Below are 22,419 nucleotides of genomic sequence, written 5' to 3'. Positions count from 1 at the left end.
ACTTTTCAAAAATCTTGTTTTTTTCCATTGAGGAATTTTATTTGAATTATATCCCTACAAAAAGAAACCCAGGATTTTCCCTCCTACATGGTTCTTGCCTGTGTCTTTGTGGTCCATTATGCCAGCTGAGGTCATCAGTATAATGAAACCAAGCTGATGGGATGACAGCAGATTATTTTGCCCTTTTTCTAGATCACTGAGTTGTACATAAAATCAATGACTAATTACACTATACTTGTTTAACCTATCTGTGAGGTTCACAATAATTTTCCCAGCTCTATGACCATCTATGATTTCAAATTCACTAATGTAACCATGCTGCATCATCACAGTTAAAAGCCAGGCAATTACTCTGGGGTACAGCTTAATAGAAACTGGTATTTCCTCTCTTCTTAGTATTCTTGGTATCAGCCAAGATATCAAAGCATCTTTTTTTTAAATTTATTTTTATTGTAAACAAATGGGATACATGTTGTTTCAGTTTGTACATGGAGTAACAGCATACCATTTGCATATTCATATATTTACATAGAGTAATGATGTTTGATTCATTCCGTTATTTTTTCCCTTCCCCCCGACCCCTGCCACCTCTCTTTTCCCTCTATACAGTCCTCCTTCCTCCATTCTTGTACCCCTCCCACCCCCCATTAAGTGTCATCATCCGCTTATCAGTGAGATCATTCCTCTTTTGGATTTTTGAGATTGGCTTATCTCACTTAACATGATATTCTCCAATTTCATCCATTTGCCTGCAAATGCCATGATTTTATTATTCTTTATAGCTGAGTAATATTCCATTGTATATATATACCACAGTTTCTTTATCCATTCATCAATTGAAGGACATCTAGGTTGGTTCCACAGTCTGGCTATAGTGAATTGAGCAGCTATGAACATTGATGTGGCTGTATCTCTGTAGTATGCTGATTTTAAGTCTTTTGGGTATAGGCCAAGGAGTGGGATAGCTGGGTCAAATGGTGGTTCCATTCCAAGTTTTCTAAGGAATCTCCATACTGCTTTCCAGAATGGCTGCACTAATTTGCAGCCCCACCAGCAACGTGTGAGTGTATCTTTCTCCCCACATCCTCTCCAACACCTATTGTTGCTTGTGTTCTTGATAATCGCCATTTTAATTGGGGTGAGATGGAATCTTAGTGTAGTTTTGATTTGCATTTCTCATATTACTAAAGATGGTGAACATTTTTTCATATGTTTGTTGATTGCTTGTAGATCTTCTTCTGTGAAGCATCTGTTCATATCCTTAGCCCATTTGTTGACTGTGTTATTTGTATTCTTGGTGTAGAGTTTTTTGAGTTCTTTATAGATTCTGAAAATTAGTGCTCTATCTAAAGTATGAGTGGCAAAGATATTCTCCCACTCTGTAGGCTCTCTCTTCACATTGCTGATAGTTTCCTTTGCTGAGAGAAAGCTATTTAGTTTGAATCTATCCCAGTTATTGATTCTTGCTTTTATTTCTTGTGCTATGGGAGTCCTGTTGAGGAAGTCTGGTCCTAAGCCAACGAGTTGAAGATTTGGACCTACTTTTTCTTCTATAAGATGCAGGGTCTGTGGTCTGATTTCAAGGTCCTTGATCCATTGTGAGTTGAGTTTTGTGCAGGGTAAGAGATAGGGGTTTAGTTTCATTCTGTTGCATATGGATTTCCAGTTTTCCCAGCACCATTTGTTGAAGAGGCTATCTTTTCTCCATTGCATATTTTTGGCACCTTTGTCTAGTATTAGAAAATTGTATTTATTTGGGTTTGTGTTCGTGTCCTCTATTCTGTACCATTGATCTATCTGTCTAGTTTGGTGCCAATACCATGCTGTTTTTGTTACTATTGCTTTGTAGTATAGTTGAAGTTCTGGTATTGCGATACCCCCTGTGTCATTCTTCCTGCTAAGGATTGCTTTAGCTATTCTGGGTTTCTTATTCTTCCAGATGAATTTCATGATTGCTTGCTCTATTTCTGTAAGGTACGTCATTGGGATTTTAATTGGAATTGCATTGAATCTGTATAGCACTTTTGGTAGTATGGCCATTTTGACAATATTAATTCTGCCTATCCAAGAACATGGGAGATCTTTCCATTTTCTAAGGTCTTCCTTAATTTCTTTCTTCAGTGTTTTGTAGTTTTCATTGTAGAGATCTTTTACCTCTTTGGTTAGATTGATACCCAAGTATTTTATTTTTTTTGAGGCTATTGCAAATGGAGTTGTTTTCCTCATTTCCCTTTCAACTGTTTCATCGCTTGCGTATAAAAATGCTATAGATTTATGCATGTTGATTTTATAGCCTGCTATTTTGCTGAATTCATTGATGAGGTCTAGAAGTTTTCTGGAGGAGGTTTTTGGATCCTCTAAATATAGAATCATGTCATCCGCAAATAGTGACAGCTTAAGTTCCTCTTTTCCTATTCGTATCCCTTTAATTTCTTTAGTCTGCCTAATTGCTCTGGCTAGAGTTTCGAGGACAATGTTGAATAGAAGTGGTGAAAGAGGACATCCCTGTCCTGTTCCCATTTTTAAAGGAAATGGTTTCCGTTTTTCTCCATTAAGAATGATGTTGGCCATGGGCTTAGCATAAATGGCCTTTACAATGTTCAGGTATGTTCCTACTATCTCTATTTTTTCTAGTGTTTTCAGCATGAAGGGGTGTTGTATATTGTCAAATGCTTTTTCTGCGTCAATTGAAATAACCATATGATTCTTATCCTTAAGTCTATTGATATGATGGATTACGTTTATTGATTTACGAATGTTGAACCATCCTTGCATTCCAGGAATGAACCCCACTTGATCGTGGTGCACAATTTTCTTAATGTTTTTGGATACGGTTTGCCAATATTTTGTTAAGGATTTTTGCATCTATATTCATCAAGGATATTGGTCTAAAATTTTCTTTCCTTGATGTGTCTTTTCCTGGTTTGAGTATGAGGGTGATATTAGCTTCATAGAATGAGTTCGGTAGGGTACCTTCCTTTTCTATTTCCTGGAATACTTTGAGAAGTATTGGAATGAGTTCTTCTTTGAAGGTCTTGTAGAACTCGGCTGAGAATCCATCTGGTCCTGGGCTTTTCTTGGATGGTAGATTTTTAATGGCGTCTTCTATTTTGTTGCTTGATTCTGATCTGTTTAAATTGTGTATGTCCTCCTGGTTCAGTTTGGGAGGAGCATATGTCTCTAGAAATTTGTCAATGTCTTCGGTACTTTCTATTTTGTTGGAATACAGATTTTCAAAGTAGCTTCTCATTATGTTCTGTATCTCAGTGGTGTCTGTTGTGATATTTCCTTTTGCATCATGTATTTTAGTAATTTGGGTCTTTTCTCTCCTCTTTGTTAGTGTGGCTAAGGGTTTATCTATTTTGTTTACTTTCTCAAAGAACCAACTTTTTGTTATGTCAATTTTTTGAATAGTTTCTTTTGTTTCAATTTCATTGATTTCAGCTCTGATTTTAATTATTTCCTGTCTTCTACTACTTTTGCTGTTATTCTGTTCTTCTTTTTCTAGGGCTTTGAGCTGTAATGTTAGGTCATTTAATTGCTGACTTTTCATTCTTTTCTGGAATGCGCTCCATGCAATGAAGTTTCCTCTTAGTACCGCTTTCATAGTCCCAGAGATTTTGATATGTTGTATCATCATTCTCATTGACCTCTAAGAATTTTTTAATGTCCTCCCTGATGTTTTTTGTTATCCATCAAAGCATCTTATAATGGTGACATGGAAAGATGAAAAAGCCAAATGTCATGCTTTGTTGTACACACCTATTATTATTTTTTAGTATAGAATTAGCACAGTCCTACACTTAAGGGGTGGCCAATTTGGTGTCTATACTAAATGCTCAGGATGGTCAGAAAGAGTTCTATGTTCTTTCTGTTTAACTCAAATACCTACTAGCCTTGGGTTTGCTCTAGCATATTTTCATTCCCTTGCCTCTTGGTAGATTTTATTTTGCTTGCTTTTGATTTTAAATTCTCTTCTATGCATTTTTTACAAAAGATTTGTATTTTTCTGCTCTTTTTAAAATATGGGTCATCTGCCTGTTGATTTTTAGTGATCATGGATTCCTTTTCCCTGCTTAATTTTGGTTTCTTCTTGCTTTTTATTTTTTGTATGTGAGACATCTTGAGTAGAATAAAAGTGGAGACTAATTTGTGCTGTGCTTTTATTTCATTTTCAGACAGTATTTGGAGGATAGTGAGGAAGAAATTATTTTTCGAATTTCACCGTAAGTCAAGGTGAGCTGGTACAGATCAATAGCCATAATGTTATACAATCTATACAACCATCCTCAAAAGTATACATGTTTTCCTCTATGTGAATATTTTACATGTCATAAATATTATTTTGGTTCTTAAGATACTTTTCTATCCTGAGAGATTTTGACTTGAAACTTAACAACTTTTCAAATATAATTTGAATTTTTGTTTAACAAATAATAATTATTGATAATTAGTTCCTTTGATGGATATAGTAGTTAATATTTTAGAAGTAGTATTCCTATATATTTACTTCTATTCTTTGGAGATTTTATATAGCTTCTGAAAGAACATATATTTTATACAATAGTAATGAGGATAAAGTCTCATAAAAAATCCAGATATTTGAGAACATTTGCAGGTTAATGAAGGCAACAATTCATGAAACAATTGGTTGACGTGAATGTGGATTCTGTTGAAATAAAGTTGCTCTGAGTCAGATAAAACAGAATGGTGTGGGGTAATGATCCTTTAGTCATAATATGAACATAAATTTTCCCAGCTGAGGACTATAAACCAATCGATGGAAGAAGTATCATGTTGTATACTGTCAGTTATCTCCTAACATGCTTTAATAATTATCTAAATGATATAATCCAAGTTCACAGTTAACTTATGACTCTCTTTCTATAATATTGGGTAAATATATCAGCATTGACAACTGTCCCACTGCAGTATAATTCCATGTATTAGTCTAGACAGAATGGTCCTGGGAAACTTCTGGAGTTGCCATTATAGCCAGCAACACAAAAGGCAAGTCAAATGTCCACCTATTCTCTTATCATTTTTTTTTTTTTTTTTACATCACAGGGTATTTTCATAAAATCTTTGTTGGTTGAATACAGCTTTAGAATTTCCTATTAAAGAGATAAGTGCTGTCTCACTTATTGGATCACTTCATAGAAATAATCTGCATGCTGGTGATAACCAATAGGAGTATGAGTATGGTATGAGGAATGCTTATTTATTGGCAGTGAATTTGTCTGGATTGATGATAAACACAAATATCTGAGGGTGCTAAGGTCCAGCTGAGTGAATCTCTGAAAATACCAATAACACTGTCAGAACTGGCTCAGTTGATGATCCCACAATACCTCTATCATGTACCCACCACATACCTACTCTTCCTTTCTCCCTCCCTCATTCCCTCCCTTCTTCCTTCCTTCCTTCCTTCCTTCCTTCCTTCCTTCCTTCCTTCCTTCCTTCCTTTCTTTCTTTCTTTCTTCTTTCTTTCTATGTCATAGGATATTTTCATAAAATATTTGAATTCAAATTTAGAATTTCCTATTTTCACTTTTTTTTTTTTTTTTTTTTTTTTTCAGTGCTGGGGATTGAACCCAGGGCCTTATGCTTGCAAGGCAAGCATTCTACCAACTGAGCTATATCCCCAGCCCTTAGAATTTCCTATTTAAGAGACAACTGATTTGTCACTTGTTGAATAACTTCATGGAAAGTATTATTATCTATTTTTAGAAGAAATAATTTAGGGAGGAAACAAGTGGATAAATAAAATGACAAAAGTGACAAAAAAGTTATGCAACTGTGAGTTTGTGGCAAGGCCTGAAAATGCTGGGATGCCTGTATGATACATAAATAATTATGATGGAACCAATGTTGTGCTTTATTTTTAGTTTTGATTTTTAATTGATGTATACTTTTCTGATCTGATTGGTGCAGGTTAAAAGCTAGAACAAGTTTTTGACTTCAGGGAAGAGAGGTGAGCAGCTACTTTAACATTTTTTAAATTCTGTGTAATTTTGTGGTCAGTGATATCAAAACTTCAAGGTCTATGATTTCAAAGGCTTAAAGGATATTATTTTTATGATAGACACATTTTTTCCTCATGAGTATCCCTTCAGGGATGGTGAAACTTCATCATTATTCTTTCCCTTTTTAAAAATCTCTTTGGAAGTAACTTGAATAATTTTTTAGTTACTGACTTTTTTATCATTTTGGTGAAAATAATTTCATTATGAAATTTAAGTGTGGTAAACATTGACTTTTTATCTTTATCTAGCACATTCAGAACTTTGATGTTTCTAGTCTTACTTGTACTATAGTCATTCAATATGCTATTCTGATATCTAATTTACCTTTTTAAATTTAGTTGATTTAAGGTTTTTTAAAATTTCCCAACAGTTTGTCTGATTTTACTAGAGGGATCAAGATCATTTATTTCACATGAGTTCCATTACTCAGATACTAAACAAAATGTGTACTGTATGTTTATTGTTCTTCCTGCATAATGCAGTAGATAAACCTGTATGAAATAAGCCTGGCTATGGAAACGCTTATTTGTTAGGAGGGTGCTTGTCTGGATCGATGAAGAGTGCAATTGTCTGAGGATGCTGAGGGACTCATTCCAGATCACAATCTGAGGTCCAGATATATGACCCTCTAGTAGGACATATAAGACTCTCCAAACCCGGCTTTAATTGGTAACCCTTCAGTGACAATAGAATGCCACTGTGGACACGTCTTTTCTTTCTCTCCTAGCAGGTAGTAGCATCCTATTTTATGAGGCAGTATACACCTTTAAAATGTTCAGTGACTCAGTCTGGAGCTAAAATGGAGTTAAAATGTTCAGTGGCTCAGTGGTGGAGCACTTTCTTTGCATGTGGGGTTACTGGGTTTGATCCACAATACCACATAAAGTAAATAAATAAAATAAAGGTATATATTTACAACTAAGAATTTTTTTTAAATGTTCAGTGACTCAAAACTTGCTTCATTTTCTTACACTGAATTGTGCATATTTATATATAGAAAGTATATTCTTGAGCAGCAAATGAGGAGATTAAGAAGACTGAATTAATGGTGAAGCAACTGTGATGTGTACTGGAAGCCCCATTGATATTGCTAAAAGAAATATCTGTCTGACCATATTAAATAACAACAGTGGAACCTATTTTAGTGCTTTGCTATTTTTACTATTCAGTATTTTCTAAGACTATGTCTTTGCTTTTTCTCTATCAAGTCTCACTGAGATAGAAGAGCTAGAATCTTGTCTTCCACTTCAGAAATAAGGGTGAGTAACTAGACCACATCCTTTGAAATTCGTATTTGTGTGTTCTGTGCCAAATTTTGAGGTGTCTGGGTTTATATTTTCAGAGGCTTATGTAAGAATATTTTTAAGATATGTCATTTTTCTCAGTGACACACTCACCAAGGCTGCCTACATTATTGAGTTCTTAACCATTTTTATTTTATTTTAATTCCTTCCTGCTTATATGTAAAAATGTAGGATTTAAGACAATTGTTTTAGCAATTTCATGTTGGATCAAAAGTTATTATAGTGAAATCTAGCTGTGGCAAAATATTTATCAGACTTTCCTCATTTGTTTAATTATTAGACTTTCAGAATACAGAATCCATGGTTCATAAGTTCTTTGTGGTCATATATATAATACTATATTGTATTTCTGTTTTAATTTAATAACTGAGAATTGACTTAAGTTAGTTTTTTCATATTTTTGCAACCAAGAAGTTATTTATGAAACTTTGTTCTCTCATTCTATGGCATTGTGAGACAGTAATAGAAACTACAGTTGGATGGTTTCTAGAATTTTTGAAATATATCTTGATCACCAAATTGATTACTTGCTGTGTTCAGATGATACAAATCTATTAAGCTGTATGATTTTAGTGTTTAAATATTTTATACTTGAATAGAAAGTTTAAAAATCTCATCAAACTAGTCCAAATATCGGTTTATATATTTCTTAGGAATAGTGTCCAGTAGATTGTGTGTTGCTTGGCGCTTAATTACTAATGTCCTCATAACAGATCAAATGCATCCTCTCTTTAACTCAAGCATTTTAAGAAAATTTTGTGGAATAGTTACTTATGTATTTTTATTTTAACACATTTATATATTTTCCTCACATATGCTTAAATTCTTTTACTTACATGTTTTTCTCTATTTCAAAAATCAGTGCAATTATTTCTATACCACATGCAAAGATATTACTTCTAAGGCACTAGAGGCCCACATGCATTGTACAGTTGGAAAAACTTGGGTAATATTGATGAAATCAGGTAAAGTATAAAACCAACAGTCAGAACAATGAACTTCAATTTTCAATTCCTTCTTACCTTTTGAGTTCTTGACACACTAAAACTAAACTATGTGGCTCAACTTTTAATCCTCCTTCCTTTTTAGTCTAAAATCAAAAAGCTCTAGTCATCAATTACTGCTATTACTTCATTTTAAGTAATTCAAAAGATAATCAGAATATAACATGATTTATGACAAACATATCTTTGACATTTCTTTTTCACACAGGTAAAATATTTATTTGCCCTGTCTTAGGAAATAAATTTTCTATATTAATTCAAGTATCTATCTTTATAGCTATGACTTATCTAACAATCAATTTATTTTATCATAAAGAAGATATTGATTTGACATATGACATTTTGGTAGTAATATGTATTGTGCAATCTCCAGAGGTCAAACACGTCCTTAGGTCTCTATGTCAAACACTATAGATATGCCAGGGTCCTCAGTGGATATGAAGTACACTACACTTTCCTTATCAAATCCTTATTTTCAGAGTGAAAGTTGTTAACACTTTTTTACTACCACAAGATATAATACATTTACAATCACTAAACACCAAGTTAAATGCACTCATGCTTCTGTTTCTGGAAATTATTTCTAGAAAGAATAATGCTTGAAAGATTTTCTTCAGTCATCTTATAGTCAAATTACCACCCAATATTCAGGTTACCATATTTCAGTAATGTAATGATGAGACAAAGTTATCTGTGTTTTATAAATAGCATAGTTAGATAGGACACTCCAATAAATATTTTATTATTTAAGGTATCTACTTAAGTGATCCTTGCTTAAGGTTACACTATTAAAATAAATTGGAATTAAATAATTAAAACTGACAGTGCTTTGAGAAATAAATGCCATTACAGTAGCATTTATCACTGACAGTCATACAAAGGTAGTCCTTAATTTCCAAAGTTTGCTACTGCTAATTGCAAAACAAAATTTGAATACTAAAATTCATAAGTTCTGAAAGAAACATTACCTGGATAGATTGTTTTTGTCTTTATTTATCATAATATACATTTATAAATAATAATTTATAAGTTGATAATTTAATTTGCTATTATTGATGCAAAACAGTGAAAGTGCAAAATTGAGCACAAAGACAAAGCAGAGTTAGCATGAAGAAATTAATCAGAATAGCTTTCATTTTAAAAATCTAGAAAAATTTATCAGGATGATTCTCTGAAATACTTTCTAAATTTTAACATTATAATGGGAATTTTTAAGATTTTAGTATTAGGAGTTTTTCCTTTCAGACAATTTGAACAGATTCATACTTGGCATATAGTTTTTTTGTCTTTAGTCCTAACAATGTATGTTTAATAACAAATAAGAAAATAAATATAAGGTCACATATGCAGGTCCCAGATTGAGACATTCAATCAATTATGCAGGACATAAAAACTTTTAATCTAGTATTATGTTTGCTTTGCTTTATGTGCTGAATAGTATATAAAACATAGATATTACTGTCATCTCATTGAAAGTTCCAATAGATACTGTAACTCACATCTTCTTTTAATAACAACAACTCTATAAACTTTATATGGCTTATTCAGGTGATAGGCCAGTAGTGTGTGTGTGCGTGTGTGGGAGAGAGAGAGAGAGAGAGACAGAGAGACAGACAGACAGACAGACAGACAGACAGACACAGAGAGAGAAATTTCACATGACACAGAGAAGAACATCAGGTTACCAGTGTGTTCTGCATATGATTAGAGTCATGTTAAAACCATGGTTTCCCAGTTCTGGGGTGATCCCACAGATTAAGCATTTCCAGTAAATATGGCAGGCTCAAGTTCTCCTCACACAATATTCCAATATCATCTTATGTCAGTAGTTTCTAAGAATATTATTTGTATGAAGACAAATCCAATATAATCCATAGGCCAGCCTATGGGGTGGTAAAATCATTACTTATTTATTTGCTTACTGATCAAGAAAAGATAATAAGATTAACAGATTGTTGTGAAGTGGGCATGATAGAATAGACTGAAGCATAAACTTACGCTAATGATGCTTTTGGTTTGGATAAGACATCTAAGAGAAAACTGGTGAAACACGTGTCAGGACATCCTTGCTATGACTCGTCTATCCAAAGAACTTAATCAAGTTTTTAATGGAATAGAAATACAGGTTCTGTTCTGAGGTTGTATCTAGTAATGCCATCTATGGATGAGTACTTGGGAGTACTATTACTTTTCAAATGTGGGGGGAAATTGCTTAGAATAGTGAACAGAGAAAAACTTGTGAAAGAAGGTTTACATTGAATGCTGTTTTGGTGCTGGTTCCTTTTTGTTCAATCTGAGTGATAAATATTGAAAACTAATTCTTAAAGCAATATTTATTCCACTCTAATTTTTGCATATATCAACACTGCCATCTCTCAAATTCTGCCATAGTACCACCCAAGGAACACAATAATTTTCCAGTAACTAATCACAAAACAAATACAGATCAACAAATTACTTAATAAGGAATTCAAAGTAATTGTTTGAAGAAAGCTGTAAGAAACACAATGAAATGAAACCAGGAAAACAGTATGTGTGGCAGGCCTCAAGAATACAAATAACAATAAATACTTACAAGGGCACAGAGAAAAAGGAACTCATACACTGTTGGTGGGAATGTAAATTAATATAGCTACTATGAAAATCAGTATGGTAGTTCCTCAAAAAGCTAAAAATAGATCCACCATATGATCCAGATATACCACACCTTAGATTTATGCATACCCATGTTTATTGTGCACAATTCACAATAGTCAAGTTGTGGAATCAGTCTAACATAAAGGAGTTTCACTTGGCCATAAAGAATAAAAGTACATAATTTTTAGGAAAATGGATGGAACTGGAGATCATAATTTTGAGTGAAATGACTTTCCTCATATGTGAAAGCTTGAAGAAAAAAAATGGAGAACCCCGTAAAACTAGAAGATAGATCAATAGCATGAAGCAGAGGGATGGAAGGGGGAGAGGGGAGGTATTGCAAATTAAAATTGACCAAATTATGGTTTTTATATAAGCACAAATGTCACAATAAAACTCACCATTATGTATAATTAATAGGTACCAATAAAATTGTTTAAAATTTTTTTAAAGAAATAAAATAATTTTTAAAAATTCAGGAGCTGAATTATACTATGACTAAAATGAAATATGCAATGGAGAGCAACAGCAGACTTGATCAAGCAGAAGAAAGACTTTGTTAATTTAAAAACCAGTAATTTGAAATTATCCACCCAAGGAGACAAAACTAAAAAAGAAAAGAAATGAAGAAAGCACATGTGGTTTATGGCACATCATCAAGAGAATTAACATAAGAGTTATGGGAATTCCTGAACTAGAATGAAAAATGAAAGAGAGCTTAAGGGAAAAATGGCTGAAAAAAAAAAAAAAAAAAAAAAAAAACAACCAATCTGGGTATTTATGTGGACATTCAAGTACATGAAACTTAAAAGTTTTCCAAACACATTAAATCCCAAAAGAACTCCACCAAGACACATTATAATCAAACTGTCAAAAATAAAAATCAAAGCAATCATTAATAAATAAAGTTACCATTCAACCACCTATCAAGAGGGTCTGCCTTTCCTGTGAGCTACAGGGAGATGAGTTCCTTATGTTGTGATTATTATAAATAATTTCAGTGAATGTTAATGAAATTTTTATAATGTTAAAAGACACATTTTTTAGTAGCAGTAAGCAAAAAGAGACCTATCACTCACAAGGGAAACTTTATGAGGCTATCAATGCTTTGCTCAGCAGAAACTTTACAGACTAGGAGATAATGGAATGATATATTAAAAGCGATGAAAGAAAAAAGTGCCAATCAATCAATAATACTTTACCTGCAAAGTTCTCTTTCGAAAATGGAGGAATAACTAAGAAGTTTCCAGACAAAAGCTGAAGGAATTCACCACCAATTGAGTAGCCCTCACAGGACACACAAAAGGAAGTTCTTCAAGTTAAAAATACAGGACAATAATTAATAATGTGAAAGAATAAAATTCACCAATAAAGAAGAGTATATAGTCAAATTCATAACCTTTCTATACTATAATGTTGATATATAAATTACTTACTGTACTATAAAGTTTAAGAGACAAAATAAAAACAACTACAGCTACAATAGTTTGCTAATAGATATACCATATAAAAAGATATAAGCTGGAATATAAACAATGAAAAATGTGAGGGTAGGAAAGAAACTGTGCAGAGTTTTTGTATGCAATCCAAGTTAATTTGTTATTAGCTTAAATTAGAATATTATGCCTGCTTTGTGTAAGCCACATGCTAATCACAAAGCAAAAACCTATAGTAGACACAAAGATAGCGTGCCACTAAAGATATCATCAAACCATAAAGAAAGATAGCAAGAGAGGAACAAAGAAACAAAAATACTACAAAAAAGCATGATTAAAAATTAACAAAATAGCAATAGTTAAGTACATATTTGTGAACAATCACATTAAATGTAAATAGATTAAATTATTCAATCAAAATACAAAGAGTGAACAAACGAATTTTTAAAAACTCAACTCTATGGTGCCTATGAAAGACTTCAAGGCTTCACATAGGTTGAAACTGAAGGAATGGAAAAGGTATTCATACAAATGGAAACCAGAAGACAGCATGGATAGAATAGAATAGGTTTCAAGTCAACTGTAAGATGAAGAAAGTAATTACACAGTGATGAAGGAGTTAATTTATCATGAGGACACACCAATGATAAATCTTTATGTGCCCAAAACTGAAGTACCAAAACATATAAGGCAAGTATTAATAGATATTGAAAGAGAAATTGCTGTCTAACAATAGAATAATAGTAAGGAATCTCAATACCCTGCTTTTGATAATTGATATGTAATTCACACAAAATCAATAAGAAAACATCGGCTCTTAATTTTTATTTTAGATCAAATGAATCTAACAGACATACAGAACATTCCAACCAACAGTAGGAGAATACATATTTTTCTCAAGCACACATAGAACATTCTCCATGAGAGAGAAGACAAAACAATCTTAACAAATTTAAGAAGATCAAAATCCTATCAGGTATCTGTATTTTCACCACAAAATTATGAAACTAGCAATTTATAAATATGTGGAATTAACATATTCATGAACAACCAATGAACCAAAGAAAAAAATAAAAAGGGAAATAAAAATATCTTGAGAGAAATAAATGGAAACACAATATAGCAAGTAAAAGAAGGGAAGTTTTTAGTGATAAACTTCTACATTAAGAAAAATGGAAATATAAAATAAAACAGCATAACTTCACATCTGGATAAACTACACAAAGAGGAACAAATAAAGCCAAATGTTATTAAAAGGAAAGAAATAACAAAGATCATAGTAGAATTAAATAAAATATAGACTAGAAAAATAATAAATATCAACAAAACTAAGAGTTGTTTTATGGAAAAAATAAAAATCAACAAAATTAACTAGGATAGTTAAGAAAAAAGATGACTCTAATAAGATATAAATGAAATATAGGAGACATTACAACTGATATTGCAGAAATAAAAAGAATCTTAATAGATAATTATATGCGAATGAATTGACTAACCTAGAAGAAATGGGTAAATCCCTAGAAACATACAACCTACCAAAACTGAAGCATGAAGTAGAAAATATGAGCAGAACGATAACAAGTGATATTGAATTAACAAGTAAAAAAAATTCCCAAAGAAAAACTCAGAACAAGATGGCTTCTCAGACTCTTCAAAGCAAACCCCTTTTATAAAGCCAGCACTCACCTAAATACCAAAGCCACAAAAGAACACTGAGAAAAAAAATCACAAGCCAATATCTTTAACGGATATAGATGCAAAACTTAAATAATAGCAAGCCTAATTCAAGAACACATTAAAAAGATCATATCATAATCAACTGGGATTCAGCCCTAGGTACAAGAATGTTTCAACATATGTAATCAACAAATGTTACATCACATTAATTGAATGAAAGACAAAAACACGTGATATTCCTTATAGATGTCTTTGAACTATTTACCAATGTTGAACACCTTCTACAACATCTTCATCAGCAATCGGTAAGGGTTCCAATTTATCTACGTCCGCACCAACACTTCCTATTTTGCGATTTCATGATTAGAGTCATCCTAGGGTATAAAGTGGCATCTCATTGTGTTTGTGGTGTGCATTTTCCTGAAGAAAAGAATTGTTGAGTGTCTTTTGATGTACTTATTAGTCACTTGTATGTCTTCTTTAGAGAAATGTCTATTCTAGTTCTTTAACCATTTAAAAATGGGATTATCTTTTTTTTACTTTATAATGTTTTTATTAGTAATTATAGTTATACATAATATTGGAGTTCATTTTGACATAATCATACATGCATAGAATATGATTTTCTTCACCTCAGTCCCCAAGTACTTAACTCTTTCCCTCCTCTCATCCCTACTTATGTTCCCCTTTCTATACTCCACTGGTCTTCCTCCTATTTATTTATAGTTCTTTAAATTAGTGCTTCATGGATATACATAAAGGTGAGATTAATTTTGGTGTATTCATATAAGTACATGGCATAACTTAGTCAATTTCATTACATTGTTTTTCCCTTTTTCTGTCCTTCCTCAGTCCCCCTCAATTCCCTTCCTCTACTCCATAGATCTGTCTTCAATCTTCATGGAATTTCCCCACCTCCTTTCCCCCCTTATTTTAGGCTAGCTTTTTCTCCAATGAGAGAAAACATTTTATCCTTGACTCTCTGGGTCAGGCTTATTTCACTTAGTGTGATGTTCTCCAGTTACATCCACTTACCAGCAAATACCATAATTGCATTCTTCTTTATGGCCGAGTAAAACCCCATAGTGTACACACCACATTTTCTTTATCTATTCTTTTGTTGATGGACACTTAGGCTGGTTCTATAACTTGGCTATTGTGCTGCTATAAGTGTTGATATGTATGTATCACTATAATATGTTGATTTTAGTTTTTTCAAATAAAGCAGGATAGCTGGGTCATATGGTGGTTCTATTCCTATACTTCTGAGAATCTCCATACTAATCCCAAGAGTGGTTGTATTAGTTTGCTGTCCCACCAACAATGTATGAATGTACCTTTTCTGCCATATTCTCACTAGTTTTTATTATTATTGTATTCTTGACAATTTCCATTCTGACTGGAGTGAGATTAAATCTCAAGTCATTTTGATTTGCATTTCCCTGATGTATGTTGAACATTTTTTCATATATTTGTGGCCCATTTGCATTTCTTATTTTTGAGAAATGTCTGTTTAATTCTTTTGCCCATTTGTTGATTGGGTTATTTGGGGATTTGGGGTGTTAAGTTTTTTTCCTAGTCCTTTCTATATTCTGAGATATTGACCCCCTGGCAGAGATCTTCCATTCTGTAGGCTCTCTCTTTACACTCTTCATTGTTTCCTTTGTTGTGTGGAACTTTTTACTTTGAGGCCATTCCACTTATTGGTTCTTAGTTTTATTTCTTGACCATTAGGGGTCTTGTAAGGAAGTTGGTGACTGTGTCAATGTGTTGGAGTGTTGAGCCTATGTTTTGTTCTAGCAATTGCAAAGTTTCTGGTCTAATTCCTTGGTCTATGATTAATTTTTGAGTTGACTTTTGTGTAGGTTGAGAGACAGGAATCTAGTCTCATTCTTCTATATATGGATATCCAGTATTTTTTAGTAAGTGGATATCCAGTTGTTCTAGAATCATTTGTTTAAAGAATTATCTTTGTGCCATTGTATGGTCTTTGTTTCTTTGTCATATGTTAATTGGCTATATTTATTTTGGTCTATTTCTGGCCTCTCTCTTCTGTAAAATGGTCTATCTTTTCTTTCACCACTACTACACTGTCTTGATTACTATAACTTCATAGCAAGTCTTAAAGACATGGGTGAAAATCCTCCAACTTTGTTATTCTCCTTCAATTTTGTGTTGTCTATTCTAGATCTTTTTATTTTCCATATAAACTTTAGAATCAGGTTATCTGCAAAATAACTTAGTGGATTTGTATTGGGATTGCTTTGATTCTATAGGCCAAGTTAGGAAGAAGCAACAGCTTGATAATATTAAATCTTCCTATTCATGAATAGGAAATAACTTTCTATTTATTTAGTTTCTTTGATATATTTTATCAGAGGTTTGTAGTTTTCTTCACCATACATCTTATACATATTTTGCTAAATTTCTGCATAAATATTTCATTGAGAATGCTGATAAGACTGCTCATGTCTTATTTTCAAATTTTATTTTCTCAGTGTTGGTATACACAAAATTGATTGAATTTTGAACATTATTAGCTTTGTATCCTGAAACATTGATTTACTTTCTTTTAGTTCCAGGAGTTCATTTGTTTTTCTCAGTTCTTTGATATGTTTGATGTGATGTTCATGTTACTTGTGAATAAAGACAATTATTTATTCCTTCCTAAACAATATACCATTCATTTACTTTCCTTTTTGAATTAAATTACCTAAGACTTCCTGTACAGTGATGAAAAGTAGTGATGAGAGGTGATATCCTTGTCTTATGGGAAATCTAGTTTTTGTCATGAATGCAAGTGGTATTTTATCAACTGTTTTTCCTGAATCTATTGATGTGATCATGTGATTTTTCTCCTTTAGCCTTTTCATGTGGTTGCATTAATTGACTTTCTAATATTGAACCAGTCTTTCATTCTTACATTAAATTACATATTTGCTGCTTGATGCTGTATGCTAATATTTTGTTGAGAATTCTTGCATCTATGTTTAAGGGAGATAGATATTGGTCTGAAGTTTTCTTTCTAAAATGTCTGGCTTTGGTATTACAGAAATACTGGCTTCATAAAATGAGTTAAAAAGTGTCTCCTCTGCTTTTATCTTCTGAAAGAGATTGTAGGGAATTGATATAATTTCTTACATGCTTGGTAGAGTTTGCCAGTGAATCATCTGGATCCAGTGCCTTCTGTTTTGGAATTGCATGTTAGTAACCATTCTTAAAATTTTTTTAATAGATGGGAGTTTATTGAAATTTCTATATCTTCTTATGTGAGTTTTGGCAAATTGTGTCTTTCAAAGTGTTGGTCAGTTTCATCTAATTTATCAAATTTTTAAGCTTAGAAATGTTTATAATATTCTATGGTTACCATTTTAAATCCATGATGTAGGTAGCAATGTCTCATCTTTTATTTCTAAGGATAGAAATTTGCATATGTTCCCTTTTTAAGTTAACTTGACTAAAGCTGAACCAGCTTTTGGTTTGGTTGATGTTTTTCTATTGTCTTCCTGTGTTCAGTTTCACTGATTTCTGCTTTAATATTTATTATTATTACTTTGTCTCTAGCTTACTCTGGATTTACTTTTCCCTCTTTTTCTAGTTTTGTAAGATAAATAATTATATTATTTATTTTGGATCTTTCTTATTTTCTGGCATATGCATCAATTCTCTAAATTTGTTTCACTGCATTTCACAAAGTTTGATAAGTTGTGTTTTCATTTTCATTTATTTAAAAATATTTTTCAATTTCTGGAGATTTCTTCTTTGACCAATGCACAGTTTAGAAGTTTGTTTGGAACATACACAAAACACACACACACACACACACACACACACACTTGTGCAAATTATAACCATGTAATGTTATGGATATGTTAATTAGTTTAATTGTGGTAATCATTTCACAATGTATACTTATATCAAAACATCACATCATATTCTTAAGTTTATATGATTTGTTATTTGTTGCCAATAAAACTGGAAACATTTTTGAAATAAATAAGTAAATAAAGTAAAAAAAAAAGTGCATTTTGGTCTGGAGATGTAGCTCAGGAGTAGGTAAGTAGTCTGGTTTGTGTGAGGCCCTTTGATGCTGAGCATCACAATAAATACATAAATAAATGTTTTAAATCTAATTACTTGGGGATTTTTCATCTAACTTTCTGTTATCAATTTCTAGTTTAATTACATTGTAGTAAAAGAGTAAGTATTGTGGGCTGGGGATACAGCTTAGTTGGTAGAGTGTTTGCCTCACAAGCACAAGGCCCTGGGTTCAATCCCCAGCATAAAATCATGTGTGAGACAGTGCAAGGAAGTTTAGAGATCAAAAATTGGATTATAAGAACCTTAACCTAATCAGTGCATTAATGCTGATAGGGATTGATAAAGCAAATAGGGTATGGCTGGAAGAGGTAGGTCATTGGAGGGCGTGCCTCTGAGGTATATATATACACACACATATATTGTCCCTGAAGTGTGGAGCTCTCTCTCTCTTCTTCTTGGTGGCCATATCTTGACCTGCTTTCCTTTGCCACACTATTCCATCATGATGTTCTGCCTCACCTTGAGCCCCAAGGAATGGAGCCAGCTGTTTATAAACTGAGACCTCTGAAACCCTGAGACCCCAAATAAACCTTTCTTCCTAAAATTGTTCTTGTCAGGTCTTTTGGCCACAATAGTGAAAAAAACTAATGAAAACACTGCCTTCCCATGAATCACCTAAACTTTTTTTTAAAGATTCCATGTCAATTTATTTGTGTTTTTGAGTGTATTGCTTTTTATATTTTCCTTGTCTCTAAGCATTATAGAATTCATATGCACCTTACCATAATCTGCTGATATATACATGTATACCTTACTTTGATTTAGGTCTCTTTACCTTCTACATTTTAAATACATTCATGTCTTAAGTATTTCTTCTACATACTTTGAGAATCATATTAGATGGTGTATAATTTTTGGTTCCACCTTCAAGTATGATTTAAGTATCTTGGGGAAATAAGGATAATATATTATTACCTCTACAGTTACTCATTCCTATGTTTTTGTTTTTGAAATCCCAAGATATTCTTTATCCTTTCTTTTCTGTTTAGAGAATCTCCTTTAGTCATTTTTCAATGGTAGGTTTGTTAGAACCTTCATCTGAAAATTTATTTCTTCTTTATTCCTGAAGGATAGTTTTGCTGGATATAGAGTTTGTGGTTGGTTCTTTCTCTTAGTACCTGACAAATGTTTTTCTGCTTCCTTCTGGACTTCATGTTTACAGGTAAGAAATTCATGATCATTTGAATCTTAAGTAATGTATCATTTCTTCCTAGCTTCTTTTGATTTTTTTCCATTTGTCTTTAGTTTTCAGAGTTTGATTATTATGTGTTTTGGCATGTATTTTTTAAGGTTTATCCTATTTGGGGTTTGCTCAGTTTCTTAAATCTATAGATCAATGTGTATTTCCTAATTAGGGACATTTTAAGCCATTAATTCTTCAAACTTTTTTTCCCAGTTTCACCTCTTCCCTCCTCTGTGGCATTTGATGTTGTGAATATTAGCTTTTTTGTTATTGTCCAACAGACCACCAAGATTTTGTTCATTTATTTTCAGTCTTATCTCTGTTGCTAAGATGGGCAAGTTATTTTGATCTGTCCCCATGTTCACTAATTCTTTCATTTGTCATCTTCATTCTACAATTTGAGTTCATCCACCAAGGTTTTATTTGAATATTTTATTTTTCATATCTGTAATTGGCCTTTGGTTTTTATAACTTCTATTGCATTACTGAAATTTTCTATTTTTTTTTTTTCATTTGGTTCAAGAGAATTCATATACCTTTTTGGTAGCATTTTAATGATGACTTCTTTAAAATACTTGTTAGATAATTCCAATATCTGATTCATGTTGATGTTAGCACTTGTGATTTTCTTAGTTCTTGTGATGAGTGATTTTCAACTCTGTCCTGAATTATTTGGATATTATATTTTGTAACTCTAGATCCAGCACAAGCTTCAGGCAGTCTTCCTGTTTAGGTATAGCTTAAGGCCCCAGTGACCCTGTAAGTTTTGCTTCCTACTGCCCCATCCCCCAAAACTCCCCAGCAAAAATGAAGTTTTGACTCATACTACTTTGTTGTATGGATTAGCTAGAAGTTCAGCTTTCCCCTTTGTCCAGCTGATACCTTCCCAGCAAAAGTAAGGCACCAAATCATACCTCTGTGCTGTCTCCAGGTGAGAATGTATCAGGTTTTCATGGGATCTGTGGACACAGAAGGGGGAAGTCCTCTCTCCACCACCTTATTTATTTTCATTTGTGTCAGGAGGGATTAGAGGATAAGGTCCCTGCTGGATCTAACTGTCACCATGGTGTGCTCCAGATAGGGTGAAGAGGAATGATGACTAGCCTTGCCTTATACTGTCATTAATTCTGATTGCTTCAGTGTCGGGGCAGAAGCATGAGTTTCCCCTAAACATTACTACATTACCTAGTGGCAAATAAGCATTATTTCACTACTTGTTATTACTGACAGGTGATAGAAATTCACCTGCCTACTCAGTCTAACAGACACTATCTTGGTAGGTTAACTGATATTTTCTCCTATCTTCCATCAGATGGGGGATGAAAGGTCAGCCTGCTAACAGCATCCTATGGAAAATCAGAATATCACCAATGAAAAGTTTCTAATGCAACAAATTGTCCAACAGGACAATATTTTATGCCTTCAGAAATTCCATTCCTCTATAAATTGTGACACAATTTGAGACACTGTAGCTTGTCAGGCATTTGATATAAAATCATATTTCTTTTTTTTTTTCTTTTTTTTTTTTGTGGTGCTGGGGATTAGAACCCAGGTCCTTAGTGCTTACGAGACAAGCACCTTACCAACTGAGCTATCTCCCCAACCCTCATATTTCTATATAACTGTGTAAGGAAGGAAATATGTTAAGGGTAGTTATTATAGCTGAGGAAAACAGGTTATTTTTACAAAAAATGTTTCTTGAATATTGAAAATTTCTTAGAATGGCAATGATTTGACAAAAGTTTGATACTGTGTGGTGGTGTACAGTTATCTGAAGCTGTGTATTTGTCCTTTTCTTCCTTCTGGTTCCTTAAACATGACCTTAGATCTGGAACTTGGACCTAGATCTGGACATTAGATCTATACTTAGAACTTTGACTTATACCTTGACCCTATAAATAGACCCCAGACCTATGAAGTTGAATCTTGAGAATGGACCTTAGAATTAGGCTGCAGATTTGGACTGGAAACTCAAACCTGAACTCAGCACTAGGCAAGCAAGTTTTCCTGGATCTTAGATATTAACACTGAAGTCCAATCTTGGAAATCGATTTTTCCATGCTTTTGAACCTGACAGCATACCTAGTTCTTTTTCATGGACCAAGACCTTGAAAACAGAAATGAACCTGAACCTCAATGTGCACAATGGATCTTAAAATCAGGGACTTGGACCATAAACCTGGACCTAGATCTTAGAACTAAAACTTGTGTCTCAACCCTTGGATTTCTACATTTCAACCAGATATTGAAAATATCTTAGACTTGACATTATCTATGGACACTGAATCTTAAACCCAGTCCTTCAACTGGAACTCCAGTCTTAGAATATGAACTACAGGTGAGGCTCTCAAATATAAAATGGAATCTAACCTTCAACATGGATACTGGATCATCACCTAAAACGTGAATATGAATACTGTCCTTAATCTTGACCTGATTTACTCAGCACCTTGAGCATGCCCCCTTAGGTTTGAACCTGATCCTTGGTTATAGATCTCTGACCTTATCTGGAACGGACCATGGACCATGGCACTGAACATTGAACTGTAATCTTAACTTTAATGCTACTTCTAATCACAACCAAAACCTCAAAGTCAATAAAAAAAAATCCACAAACAATAACACTAATTATCACCCACTTCATACAAAGAAGAAAATAATTTGTCTTACAGGGATAATTTTGAATTTGTCTGAAGCTACCATATCTCATTTTTTTTCTATTCCCTGTTGGCCTTTCTTGTGAAAATTTAAAAATTAACTGATTAAAAAATCATTCAGTTGTTTTGCATGCACTCTAGAAATGAAATTAATATCTTAAAGAAAAAAGAATTTAACCCCCAAATAAAAAGATTCTTTAATAAGCAAAATATTCTACATTCCATAGGCATTTCAGGCTAGTACAGTAAGTTAATAAAGAAACAATAGGAAGACATATTTGGAAAGGAAGAAATAAAACTGTTCCTATTCACAGGTGCCAAGATTGACTATGTAAAAAAAAGCACCCGAAAAAAACTACGAAAAATCTAGAAACTGAAAAAAGGGATGTTACCC

At 32.9% G+C, this 22,419-nt stretch overlaps 1 protein-coding gene across 1 annotated transcript in view; it reads left to right on the top strand.

The window, feature by feature from the left end:
- The window catches only part of LOC306650377 (uncharacterized protein), a 215,498-nt gene that overhangs the window by 68,527 nt on the left and 124,552 nt on the right, over positions 1-22,419 (top strand). Inside the window, exons 16-18 of the mRNA XM_079122356.1 lie at positions 4,179-4,236; positions 5,935-5,974; positions 7,235-7,285. The gene's annotated coding sequence lies outside the window, so the exon portion shown is untranslated. The remainder of the gene's footprint in view (positions 1-4,178; positions 4,237-5,934; positions 5,975-7,234; positions 7,286-22,419) is intronic.

Source organism: Sciurus vulgaris, assembly GCF_902686455.1.
Source record: "Sciurus vulgaris genome assembly, chromosome: 2".
Taxonomy (NCBI): domain Eukaryota; kingdom Metazoa; phylum Chordata; class Mammalia; order Rodentia; family Sciuridae; genus Sciurus; species Sciurus vulgaris.
This window is presented reverse-complemented; position numbering and strand designations above follow the sequence as displayed.